This window comes from Cibotium barometz, chromosome 43 (genome assembly GCF_041138505.1).
Source record: "Cibotium barometz isolate CiBa-2024 chromosome 43, ASM4113850v1, whole genome shotgun sequence".
NCBI classification, from domain to species: domain Eukaryota; kingdom Viridiplantae; phylum Streptophyta; class Polypodiopsida; order Cyatheales; family Cibotiaceae; genus Cibotium; species Cibotium barometz.
In genome coordinates, this window is record NC_141088.1 from 22,545,536 (window position 1) to 22,557,960 (window position 12,425).

Below are 12,425 nucleotides of genomic sequence, written 5' to 3' on the forward strand. Positions count from 1 at the left end.
CAAGCCAATTTTACTTTTGATGGTTATCATGCCTCCTTTTGCAACTTCCATAGGGCCTCTTAGATCTCTACCCTAGATCTTTGTCTAATTATGTATGGTATTTTTTTATTGGTGCCACAAACGAAATGACATTCAACCTAGACTATCTTTGCCCAATAATGTGTGGTATTTGTTTGATATAGGTGCCACACACCATATGGCATTCAAATTGGACTAGCTACACAATCCTATCCCATTTCCAAAACCTATCTAAGTGCTTTTGGATAGGTGTTGGAAATGGAAGATGATAGCACTAAAGATGATGAGGGTTTTAGGGACATAACCATACAACTTTTTGATGGTCAAACAATTGGTCAAACAACTAAGATCACCATACAACTTTTTTGATGGTCAAATAACTAAGATCACCAAAGTCTGTTATTGATTGCAAATGGGCCTTACAAGTTACTGGTCCAAATCCATTGCTATGAGTTTGGCTTGTTACCTCTATCCCTTTGGGATCACATGTATTCTAGACCAAGTTCTTACTAATGATAGCTCAAACTAGAGATCACTAGAGACCTTGAAGTGGCATTGTATGCAATCCTACTATGCAACCCGTTGTCTCCCTTCCATTAGAAGTGTTCCCTCTTTGCATGCTATTCTCTTGCTTGATGGATCTCCTCAACTCAAATCCCTCTAGGAGAATAGGCTTTTCAGCATTCAGCTCCATGCCATGAAAATTCCTTGATTGGAGACCCCCCAGTTGTGCAAGGTCACCCCTACCCACATGACAAACTTGCCAGGATCCTTGGTGGCTAGATCATCATTTTCAATCCATCCATGTCACACATGCGCATGCTATCTTCTCTAGTTTATGTAAGTGTGGCCACCCATCATGTGGATGGGCCCAATCACAACACTGCTAGTCCATGGTGACCCTACTATTCTTAGCACCTCATCATCACCATTATTAATCTCTTCTTCAGCGCTACATCCACTAGCTTCATCACCTCTTCCTAGTGGTGATAGTACATCCCCAACCTCTTCACCTGGCTCTCATACCGCTAACACCATGCCTCATTGCCTCCACTCTCTTTTGTAGTGTATCAACTCTAGTAGGCCGCATTGACTCCCTTGCCATCTCTAAATATATCTAAAAAGGAATCTCTAATTCCAAGGACCCTATCCACCTCACAGCGGTGGTAAGGCAAGTTGCATGAAATGCTAGCAGTATGTTGCATCTCTACCCACTCATCTATATACATGAGGCTACATAAGGTCTGCATGATGTGTAGGAGAGTAGATGGTGTGTCGTCCACACTCACATAGATTGGCATTGATAGCTCGCGAATGAATTGTGGCTATGAGTTCCTTAATGGATTCGTGTGCATACTTGTTAAGAAGGGATGCCTCCCGAATGAAAACCCTAATATAAGTGTGATAGTGATTAATAAGCAATGAGCTAATCGAGAATAGGGAGAGTGAAATCTATGAGTGAATAGTGAGAATGAGTGTAAAAAAAGGGACCTTTTAGGTGAATGATTAAGCAACAAGCTAATGGAGAATAGGTAGAGAGTGAACTCTAAGAGTGAATAGTGAGAATGAGAGTATAAAAAGGGACATTTTATATGTCAATTGAGCTCATTTTACAACAAGAGGGAAGATGATGGTGCTTGGGTGAGAGAGGCATTTTGTAAGGGTGCTTGGGTTTTCTTGCAGTCTACTGCTATTGGTCCCCCACACTCAGTTCGACGCGACGAGATGTGATAGAGCTTCACTAGAAGGGTTATTTAGAGGGATTCAAAAAATCGAGCAATGGAGACCTAGTGGCCATTGTATAACATGTGTACACGGCACGAGACATCCATCTTCGTAAACAAACTCGATTCCCATGCAACTGTAAGTATCATAGGGAAGGAAGGAGGCATGTGATATTACGATAGCTACATGAAAGCTTCATCTTTCATGTTTAATGATCTTATTTTTGGGTTGCAGATATTTTTCCTTCCAACGAAGCCTTATCGAAACATTTCAAGCACTCCATGTAGACATTGGTGAGGCACTGTTTTCTTGTACAACCAGTGTAGACCTTCTTAAGGAAACGATCTTCTTTTATCGGCACTCCTATGTGGTGCCAATGCATGACGGTGGTTTTGGTAAGCTAGAGATCATCACATCTCCTCTCCTCTCTTGTGTTGATTGGCCAACTCCTGATGCTTGGACGGTTATGGTCATGAAATCAAATATGATTTGTGACATACAAGGATCTTTGAAGTTTGCAAATTAATCTCGATCTGTGGGTCTCAGTTGGGTATGCCTAATTCATCTTTTTGCTAAGATTTTCAAATCAATTTACTTTCTCACAAACACTTACCATGTTTGTGTGCAAGAAAGTATTAAATGATGACATGGTTGCGTTGCTTGGAGAGCAGTGGGACATTGTAGAGAGGGGAAGCATAAGGATGATACATTCAACTGCAAAATAGTAGAGTCTAGTGCTACATTTCAATATCTTAAAGCTTATGCTACCTTATACATTCGCCTTTATTTTATGAATGATGATGAAGAAAAACAGTAGTTAAGAGAACAATAGCTCGCTGAAGCTCATGCTCCCCCTGCTCGCGCTCACTGCATGCCCTCCCCCCATTCCTGCCTTCGCGTCTGATCCCCCCACGCCTGCCCTCGCGTTTGCCCCCCTCCCCTGCCTGGCTGTCTTGCGCGCCCCTGTGCTGTAGCGCCCGCCGTCCCCTGCCCCTGCTCCTCTCCTTTGCGCCCTCCCTTCCTTCTTTAGCGCCCCGCGCCCCCTTTCGCCGGCCATCGCCCTATCTTCCCCCCCACCCCCTTTTTCTCGCTGCTTCCGCCTCCCCCTGGCGGTTTTTTGTCTTCGCCGCCTTACCCCCCTTTTTTTTCTATTTTTTTCTGTTTTTTCCGCCCCCTGGGGTTTTCTTTTTGCCTTCTGCCTTCCCCCTCCATCCTTTGTGTGCAGCTTGGTTCTTGCAGGACTCTCCGCATTCGCTCCGCCTTCGACATAGCTTCAGACACTGATGGAGGCTCCTCCCCCACCTCAGAGGGACTCTCCCGCAGCCCCCTCGCCCGCCCCTACCCCCATCAGGCTTTCACTTTTGCCAGAAGAGGAAGTGAGACTCCCCGCAGAGGTGGAACGCCTCCAAGCACATTCCACCATCTGTCGTATAGTCGGCACTCGCCCCAACAAAGGGGAGATCCGGGATCTTCTCCAGGCCCGCCTTCTTGCAGATGTGGGCAAGATCCTGGACATTCAGCTACTGGGCCATGGACACTACCAGATTGAGTTCGAGACAGCCAAGAGCATGGCCAAGGTCCTAGCCATGAGTCCCCTTGACATCAGGGGTGCTTGGGCATTCTTCAGACCTTGGCAGCATGGCTTGGACCCAGCAGAGCGGCCGAGCAGTGAGAGCGCCTTTTCCATGTTACAGTTTGCTTCCCTGGACTCCGCCACGAGTACCTTCCGCTCCTTTCTAGGCTAGGAGCATTGGTGGGTTCGGTGCTAGAGATTGACCCCATAGCAGCTTCAGTGGTGGCCAGAGGAGCTGGGCTACCTTCAGTCAGAGTTTTGGTTCCTGACATCTCCTCCCTTTCGAAGGTCATTCAGCTACCTAGGATAGGGGGGGAATGGGGATTGATCAGAGAGTGGAGTTCTCGGGGCTCCCGAACTAGTGCTTTATTTGTAGGCAAGTCGGCCATCTGGCCAAGGCCTGCCCTCGCAAGAGACCCCGACCTTCACTGCAACAGCAGGCCCCTAATGGCCCGCCCACAGCGGCAAGCAGCCTTCGAGACACTTGCTCAGCCCACAGAGACTTCGGAGTGGCAGCCTGGACAGGGGCGCCGTCGAGGGAGACGGCCACAGCAGCACGACGCCCAGAGATCGATGCAGCACCAGCCACAATCTCAGCATCACTGGGTTCCCGTGAGGAAGAGCTTTGCTCCCCTCCACGAGGAGACCCCTACACCGACTGAGGACCACGAGATGCCAGCACCCCCTCCTTCACCCCCCCCTCCCCCGCCCCCCCCTCCCGCCTTGCTTCCACCTTCGCCTCCTCCTGTCCCCGCTCCGGTTTTGGTAGCAGCTCCTTCTCCACCCCCTTCTCCCCCCCCCCGCCCGCCTCAGCTCCTCGGGAGGCCCTGGTAGTCCCCTGGCGTTCACCTGCAGTCCGGAGGGTTTTGAGCACCGACCTTGCTCGAGCATCGCAGAGGAGACTTACCATGCTGATTCGGGCTTCACGGATATCATCTATTTGCAGTCGGCTGAGTTGTCTTGGCACTAGACAACGCTTGGAGGCTTTTGATTACTCCTTCACATGGCTTTTTGGAGCAGAGGGCCCCCATGAGCCAGCACCCATCAGAGTTCATGCAGTGATACCTCCGCCGGCCCACCGGCCGTGCGGGGAGGAGGCACTTGATTCAGCGGTGGCCTTCTCGTTCCCTCTCTATGGTCCATGCGACCGGGAGTGGACTCTGGAGCTCGCTCTTAGCACTTTGAAGACTCAGGCAGTTGAGTTTTCTCACCATGTGAGCGATCTGGAGGTGACTGATGTGATAGGCCGACTATGGGAGTTGGCTCATTTTTTCTTGGATCCCGGTAGTGTGGATGCCTCAAGGATTCGTCATTTGGTTGTTCGCATAGTGGCAAACTTAGCACGCGACCCTGGATATGTATGCATACACGAGGTTGCTCTGTCTGAGTGGGAGGCAGTCGCCATGGGACACAGCTGGCGCTTGATCCGTGATTCTTGCAGCACACCGGCGGGTGGGCAGATTCGTAGCTGCTCGGATGGGGACTATTCTCCATCCAAGCCACTTGCGAAGGCCCGTCCCACGACTGAGACAGCATCCACCTTAGCGGGTCATCCATGAGGATCATCTCATTGCAGATGTATGGTGGCAGGCCATTGTGGATCAAGGGATCATTGTGCCTGGTAGAGCACAGCATGTCATTCTGAGGATGCATGATGAGCTCTTGGGCGTGCTCAACGTCTATGCGCCCAACCATGCTAGTGCCAGAGTAGAGTTCTGGCCCCAGGTTACGGATGCATTGCCAGAGGCCGCACATTGGTGTGTCGGGAGACTTCAACATGCTTGAGGACCCGGCCGATAGGGTGGGAGGCAGTCATGTTACAGTGCACGGCACGGAGCTTGGAGCTTGGGAGCGATTTTGCATGTCACTGAGGATCACTGATGCATGGCAGCATGGGGCCTTCTCCCGCTCTCAGGACAGTCTTAGTTTCTCTCGATCGGATCGCCGACAGGGAGTGACTAATCTATCACGGATTGATCGCTTCTATGTGGGCGACTGGTTAGGGGAGTGAGGGGGCTCCATTGGCATTCTCGCTGGCACCTCTTTTTCAGACCATGCGCCAGTTATTTTGACACTTGAGGAGAGGACACGGGAGACCAGCTTGCAGTTGAGGATCCCAGAGAGGGTACTTACAGATCCTAGTCTCGCTGAGGACATTGAGAGGATCTGGCATGATAGTCAGTGCTCTGACCACCCAGGATGCAATAGGCCAGTGTGCCCATGGACTCATTGAGCTTAGCTCTTTTCTGCACGCTGCAGCCTTGACACGACTGGGAGAGACTCGCGAGCGGGAGCATTGGCTAAGATGCAGCCTTGCTTCGCTTCAACGCCTTTAAAGAGCAGTAGCCTGCATGTGAGTGGGTGGCGTCCCAGCTGAGCCAGGCACACCAGGAGGTTAGAGAGGCAGAGGAGCAGAGACATGAGTTTTACTATCGTCGCCAAGCCTCTCAGTGGACGCAGCTTGGTGATAGAGTGACTGGGGAGTTTTTTGAGATTACTGGACCCCGCCATGCTCGAGCAGGAGTCCATTAGCTTGGGAGGCCGGACGGATCGGTAGCTACTACTACTGAGCCCGAGGATATCAGAGCCATTGCCACTGGGTAGAGACCTGCTTTCAGTGGAGCTAGCCACTGAGGCTCGGGATGCTTGTAGACAAACTGTGTGGGCCCATGTGCAGAGGAGGGTCACAGATCGTATGCGTATAGTTCTGGGTGAGCCTCTTTCAGAGGTTGAGCTTGCTGAGGCCTTGAGGGTCCTTCCGCGCGCCAGGGGAGGACGGATTGACGCCTGCCTTTTTTATGCGCTATTGGGACCTTTTGGGGCCAGGTCTCTGCAGGGGCTTTCAGTATGTTTTGGACACTGGGGTGATGCCATAGAGCTTTTCAGAGGGCTTGATCTTTCTTATCCCCAAGGGAAAGGGAGTATCAGATGATATTCGACATTGGAGACCTATTACGATCCTCAATACTGTCTACAAGGTCTTAGCAAAGGCCTTGAGTTTGAGGATCCAGCCCTTCCTGGGGGGGTTGATTCATGCTACCCAGACAGGATTCGTCAAGGGACGTAGTATCCTTAACAACATTTTCACCTTCTGGGAGGCGACGACCCGAGCTAGATTTCTTGGTGAGGACTTGGTCGTGATGCTTCTCGATTTTGAGAAGGCATACAATAGAGTCGATTGGGGTTTCTTAGAGGGCACTATGCTTTGCCTGGGCTTTGAGCCAGGTTGGATTAGAGGGGTGGTGGCTCTGTATTCCACAACTCATAGCTAGGTGTTGATTGCAGGAGGACGGGTGACCAGATCAGTCCGTCAGGGGTGTCCTCTCGCCCCGTTTCTTTTTCTCTTCTTTGCTGAGGCTATGAGCATGTATTTGATGGCAGAGGAGGTTGGTTTGAGAGGAGTCCAGCTCCCAGTCCAGGGGGAGGACCTACTCGATGCTGAGTTTGCTGATGACACGGGCTTATTTTTGCATGGCCAGGAGGCCAATCTTCTTCGGGCAGAGCAGTCGCTCCAGGTTTTTAGTGCAGCTTTGGGAGCATTGATCAGTTGGCACAAGACAGTGGCCTTTTGGATCAGTAGTGCTCCCACCCTGGCATGGAGCCCAGACCCAAGTTTTAGATGGATTCCTCCTGGCATAGTAGTGCGATATTTGGGATGCCAGATTGGACTAGATTTGTCATTTGAGCAGCAGATTGCCCCGCTTCTTCTGAGCATTTAGAAGAAGCTTTTGTATTGGAGTACAGCTCGGCTATCCTTGGCTGGGAGGGTGGTGATGGCAAATCAGGTGCTTTTAGCGACCATGTGGTACATTACGTCTTGCTGGATCTTCTCGAGCTCTTGCATCAACCAGGTACAGAGGCTGATTAGGAACTTTCTTTGGTCTGGGCGGGATGGTCAGCCAGCCCGGGCAAAGGTTACTTGGGCAGTTATTACACTTCCGCTGCTGGCCCAGGGAGGCTTGGGCATTATAGGTCCAGTCGATTAGAGTAGAGCCTTATTAGGGAAGCTTATTGTTCGGGGGCTGCTTCTAGCAGGCGCTGAGCCTTGGAAAGAGCTTCTTTTGCAGCGGCTGCAGGCTCGGGCTCCCCCACCAGCAGGGGGCACTTGGGCACCAGAGATACGATGGATCTTCATAGAGATGAGGAGGACAGGCCTCAGTAGAGGATAGGAGGATAGATTTTCCTTGAGCATCCTAAGAGCTTGGGAGCTGCTGAGACCGGGGCTCTCTCAGAGACCTCCTTCTTGTGTTGAGGAGCGTGCCAGACAGCCGCTAATCTGGAGCCCAGTGGTTCGCACAGAGCAGGGTCATATGCTGGGTTCTCGGCCTCGTCTAGCCTGGGGACCTTTGGCGCGGCAGGCCCAGCACGTAGTTTTGGAGACTGGCAGGCCTTCTACAGTCACTTTAGAGGGGGTTTGATTATGAGGGATGACATTCAGGAGGCACTCACAGAGGAGTGGTTCATGCCTCTCGAGCTAGCGGCCCCACAGTGGATGGGAGTCTTTACACAGTTGGAGATCCTGATTGCTGTCAGAGCTTGCACTGAGGATGGCAGATGCCTCTACTATGAGATTTAGGATGAGGGCAGACTTCAGAGAGTGGAGGTGGAGTCACCTTTGGTTGCAGAGTGCATCTTTCAGAGGATACGGGTAGTGGCCGCCGCTTCTCGGAAGTGGCATATTGACCCAGACCCTGCAGATGTGCTCCCTGGTGCATATGGGCATATGCACCGCACCCCTTGGCCCGGCTCCAGTGGGACCCTGGTGAGTACGAGTGGCATGATCCTTATGCATCCCTTGAGGCCACAGAGATCACCTTTTTCCAGTATATTGTTCGGTTGGGGCGACATATTTTGACGGCGAGGAGGATGGTCTCTCCAGCTGCATCGGGGCACTGGGCGGCTTCTACAGGGACTCTCACAGGATTCCTGGAGGACTTTTGGACCCGGCTTTGGGCGAGTCGACAGGCCCGCAGGATCTTGACTTATTTGTCTTAAAAATTAACTCTAATTGATTTAAAGTAATATATACTAATCAAAATTCACTTATAAAAGAGAAAACATTATAAAAAGTTTATTTCCAATAATTTTCACTTAACTAGGACAAAGAAGGGTTGATTCTAAGAAGAGAGAGGGGAAAAGCCTTTCCATCCATCCATTCATTTACATTTATCTGATTCACATCACATCTATCCATCCATTCATTCACATTTATCTGATTCACATCACATCTATCCATCCATTCATTCTTTTATAAAAATCAACTTCTATGGGAATAACACTTTTCTAAAAATCCTTTTATACATCTATTTATGCATAAATTCAATTTTAAGAAAAATAACACTTTCGAAATAAAAATAAATTCTTTTATGCATCTTTCTATGTATAAAGTCAGGGACTGCCCTCAAGCGCATCAGATTTGGCTGCGGATGCTGCATATTCTGGCCCCCTCTCTCTAGAGGGTATGTATACGTGGGGTGCCGCTGCTTGTTGGTCGACTTCGTCAGGGCCTGCTATGGGCTATGAGACGGAGCAGGACAGCCAGGCCATCAGATTCATTAGGGGCCAGCCTCGCCTTGTTCCCTCACCGGATTTCTCATCCACCAGCTGGACACAGGAGAGGGATCTATGATGGGAGCTACTCAGCAGCCTCACCATCTGGTTCACCTGGAGGGCTCGATGTTTCAGGGACTTTGAGGGGAGACTGGAGCCACCAGCAGAGACTGTTCGGGGGATTTGGCAGGAGTTGATTCACACCCTGCGAGGACAGTATGACCGCATCCGGGGCGGATGAGGCGATCTTGTGGCGCCAGGCTTTTCACACCACTTGGTGCAGCGGCCCCTTCTATACCCTACACGCGGGGTCCCCCCATTGGCACTACAAGCCACTTGTTTGGCTTTTCCCCCCTCCTATTGTATGATATAGCCCCTCGGCTTCTTTGTACTAATTCTTGTACTTTTCAGCACCTAGGGAGAGTCTCCCTAGCTGCCTTGTTTTGTTCTCTGCTTTGTTTTCTTGTGAGCAGGAGAGTGGATCTTTTGTAGCCCTACGGGCGTTTTTATATAACTAATGAAAGGATCTTTTCTCGAGAAAAAAAAAGAAAAAAGAAAAAAAAGAAAAACAGTAGTTGGGTCCCATTGCAAGAAGCGGATGAACAAGTTATTTTGCCTCTTGACATATGCGTTAGGTTGCCCAATGGTGTGGTGGAAATTGTAAGTGCAAGCAGGCATTGGAGCCTCCTAAATATTAGGGAGCATCTCAATATTATGGGAAGTGAGGAGATAAGTAGGGCACAATTCAAGGTGAAGAATAGCCTAAAATTCAAATGCGAATGGAATCGAAGACCTTTGTAGATGTTGATTGGGAATATGATGGTATAAGCATGACTTAATAAGAAAGATTTGGAGTTTTTTTATGAAGTCTATTTAGAATTATAATATTTGCCTTCGACTCTTGGGCTCCACTCAAACCAAATTTGTAAATTTACTTACGTAATTCATCAATTACAAGTTTTGTCTTGTAATTGATGTGCCTTTGTAAATTTTTATGTTGTTCTTTTAGAATTACAATATTTGGAGCTTTTTTTATGAAGCCCTTTTAGAGTTTTAATATTTTCCTTCTAGAGATGTATTCGAGTCATGAGATGACATTTGAAGGCAATGCTGGACAATATCACAAAACCATAGCCAACACATTACAAACTAATGTTTCTACCTTGAAAAATTTAAGTACAAATGTGTTTTGACTAAAAAACATGATAAAATGAGAAGAGAATTTCTCAATCTTTACCAAAAAGATTATAAATTAGAAGAAAATTTACAAATATTTACAATGATAAATAGGGAGGAGAATGAAGCTTTCTATTTTGTCTCCATCTCCTCTAGTTTTGTATCCATGTCCCCCTTTTTCTCCTCTGGTTTTGTGTGCTCCTTTGTCTCCATGTCCATTTCCTTTGACTGTTTCTGGTTATTCTTACCAGCAAACTTGAGTTCCTTCTTAGCTTTCTTGCCAACACCCTTCTTGGCACCCAGTTGAGGACCACTTTTCTTTGAGGTACTTCCTGGTTTAGTACCCTTGGTTTCTTTATGAGTGCCTTATTGAGGAGCACCCTTGGTTTCTTTATGTAGAGTTCCTTGCTTAAACATAAAATGCTTCAATGGTGAATGTACATGCATTTTCTTCTTCTTCTTCTTCTTAGATGGAGAGGCTTGCCTTGGGGGTGGTGGAGATTCTAGATCATTAGGAGTAATTGAATTATTCAAAATAATATTTATTGCTCTTGCACGAACACTCCACATCCAAAACTCAGAAGATCCAAGAGTCTGTTAAATTAAGCAAATTTCTTAGATTTAAAAACTTGGAACTATAGAAAATAGGTTAAAAAATAAGGTAAAGATTTACTGTAAAAATAGTGGGTTTTTAACATAACCTACACTACTATCAATCTCGGTATATTTAGACAAAAGATATTTCCACACATTGGCAATAACATGCCATCCACATGAGGTAGAATCTTTTTGTAAAGCAACTGGCTGATTCAGAAACTTATACTCTGCCTCCTTTTTCAAATTCGGATACTTGTCTTCAATAGCTGAAATAGCTCTCTTACATGCCCTATTAAAAATTAAATTTGAATATAAGGAAAAATAAAGTATGAAGCTTAGAAGGAAGATTAATATTCAAGTTATTAAGGAGAACTACTTATAATTTAATTTGCCCATCCATGCCAGTCAGGCTATTCGTAAAAATAACACTTCTTCTCAGAATATTGATAACACAAGCACTCTAGTGTCCAGTGGAAAACAGTAAAAGAAATATTTAAGAAAGCGAATATCCTTAAAAGAATTCTACACATATGTTATATAGTAAACACATAGGAATCATCAGTTAGAGACGAACCTCTCTACATATGGCAAAACAACAAAATAAATGTTCTTATTTTTCATTAGCTTGAAATATATTGCGAGCTTGGAATCATCAGTTAGAGACGAACCTCTCTACATATGGCAAAACAACAAAATAAATGTTCTTATTTTTCATTAGCTTGAAATATATTGCGAGCTTGGAAGTCTTCTTCTTCGTATCAATCAATGCAGGTGACACTAAGGGATCACAAATGAATACTTCGTTGACTTGATTTGGAAGCAATTCCTTCATAAGTGCCCTGAAAGAGTTTATAAAGGAAAAATAAACAAAATAAAAAATATTCTTACATTATTAAACATATGTGAAAAATGTATTCATACCTTAAATACATGAGAACAACACTGTCATTGATCTCCCTATCCTTCTCTATAAGCATGTAAATGTCCCTAGCTCTGCTGCTGCTGCTGCAATATAGAGGTAGTCTTCCTCCCTTGTGCCAACATTGTAGATTAGATGCCCTAGTACTTGGGCAAGTGTAAGATTCCTCCCCCATCCCCTCAAGATGTCCAATCTCTCCCCTTGTAATCATTCCCCTTGTCAAAATATTAATAGATCTTGTTTTTACCTATTTTGGCTTAGAGAGAGAAAATATTCTAGAGAGAGATTATTCAATTTTTAGATATTTTTGGATGGAAAAATATCTCTTCTTATTAAGATAAATTCCTCCTAAACAGAAAATCAAAAAGAAATTCAGAAGGTGCATTAGAAATAAATTATAATCTGTTCAAAAGGCCTTAGCCTAAGGGTCCAGATTTTCTGAAAATTTTAGATTAAGGTTATGAGGGGCCAATGATATTAATCCAAATGTAGGGAGGAGATAAATTGAAGAAATAAAGAAAATCTCCCTAAAAATGAGTAAATACTCACATAAGATGAAGAGTTGACTAAGGACAAGGTTATTAGTTAAAAAAGAAGAGATATTTAGAGGGAAAGATGCATTTTTGACACCTCACTGTGGGGGAATTCCCTACATGAAGGAGGCACCTATTTCACATGTGTGGTGGAGTTTTAAACTCTCAAATAATGAGATGTTTCATCTCTCCTCTCTCCTGTTTCAACTAGAACCAAAAAGTAAGCTAAACTAACCTAAAAATGGTCAAAAAGTGACCAAACTGATCTGGAAAATTCTAGAATCAGTTTGCTTGGTTAGAGGCTCACTTTTTCCTATAAATAGAAGCCTCTCCC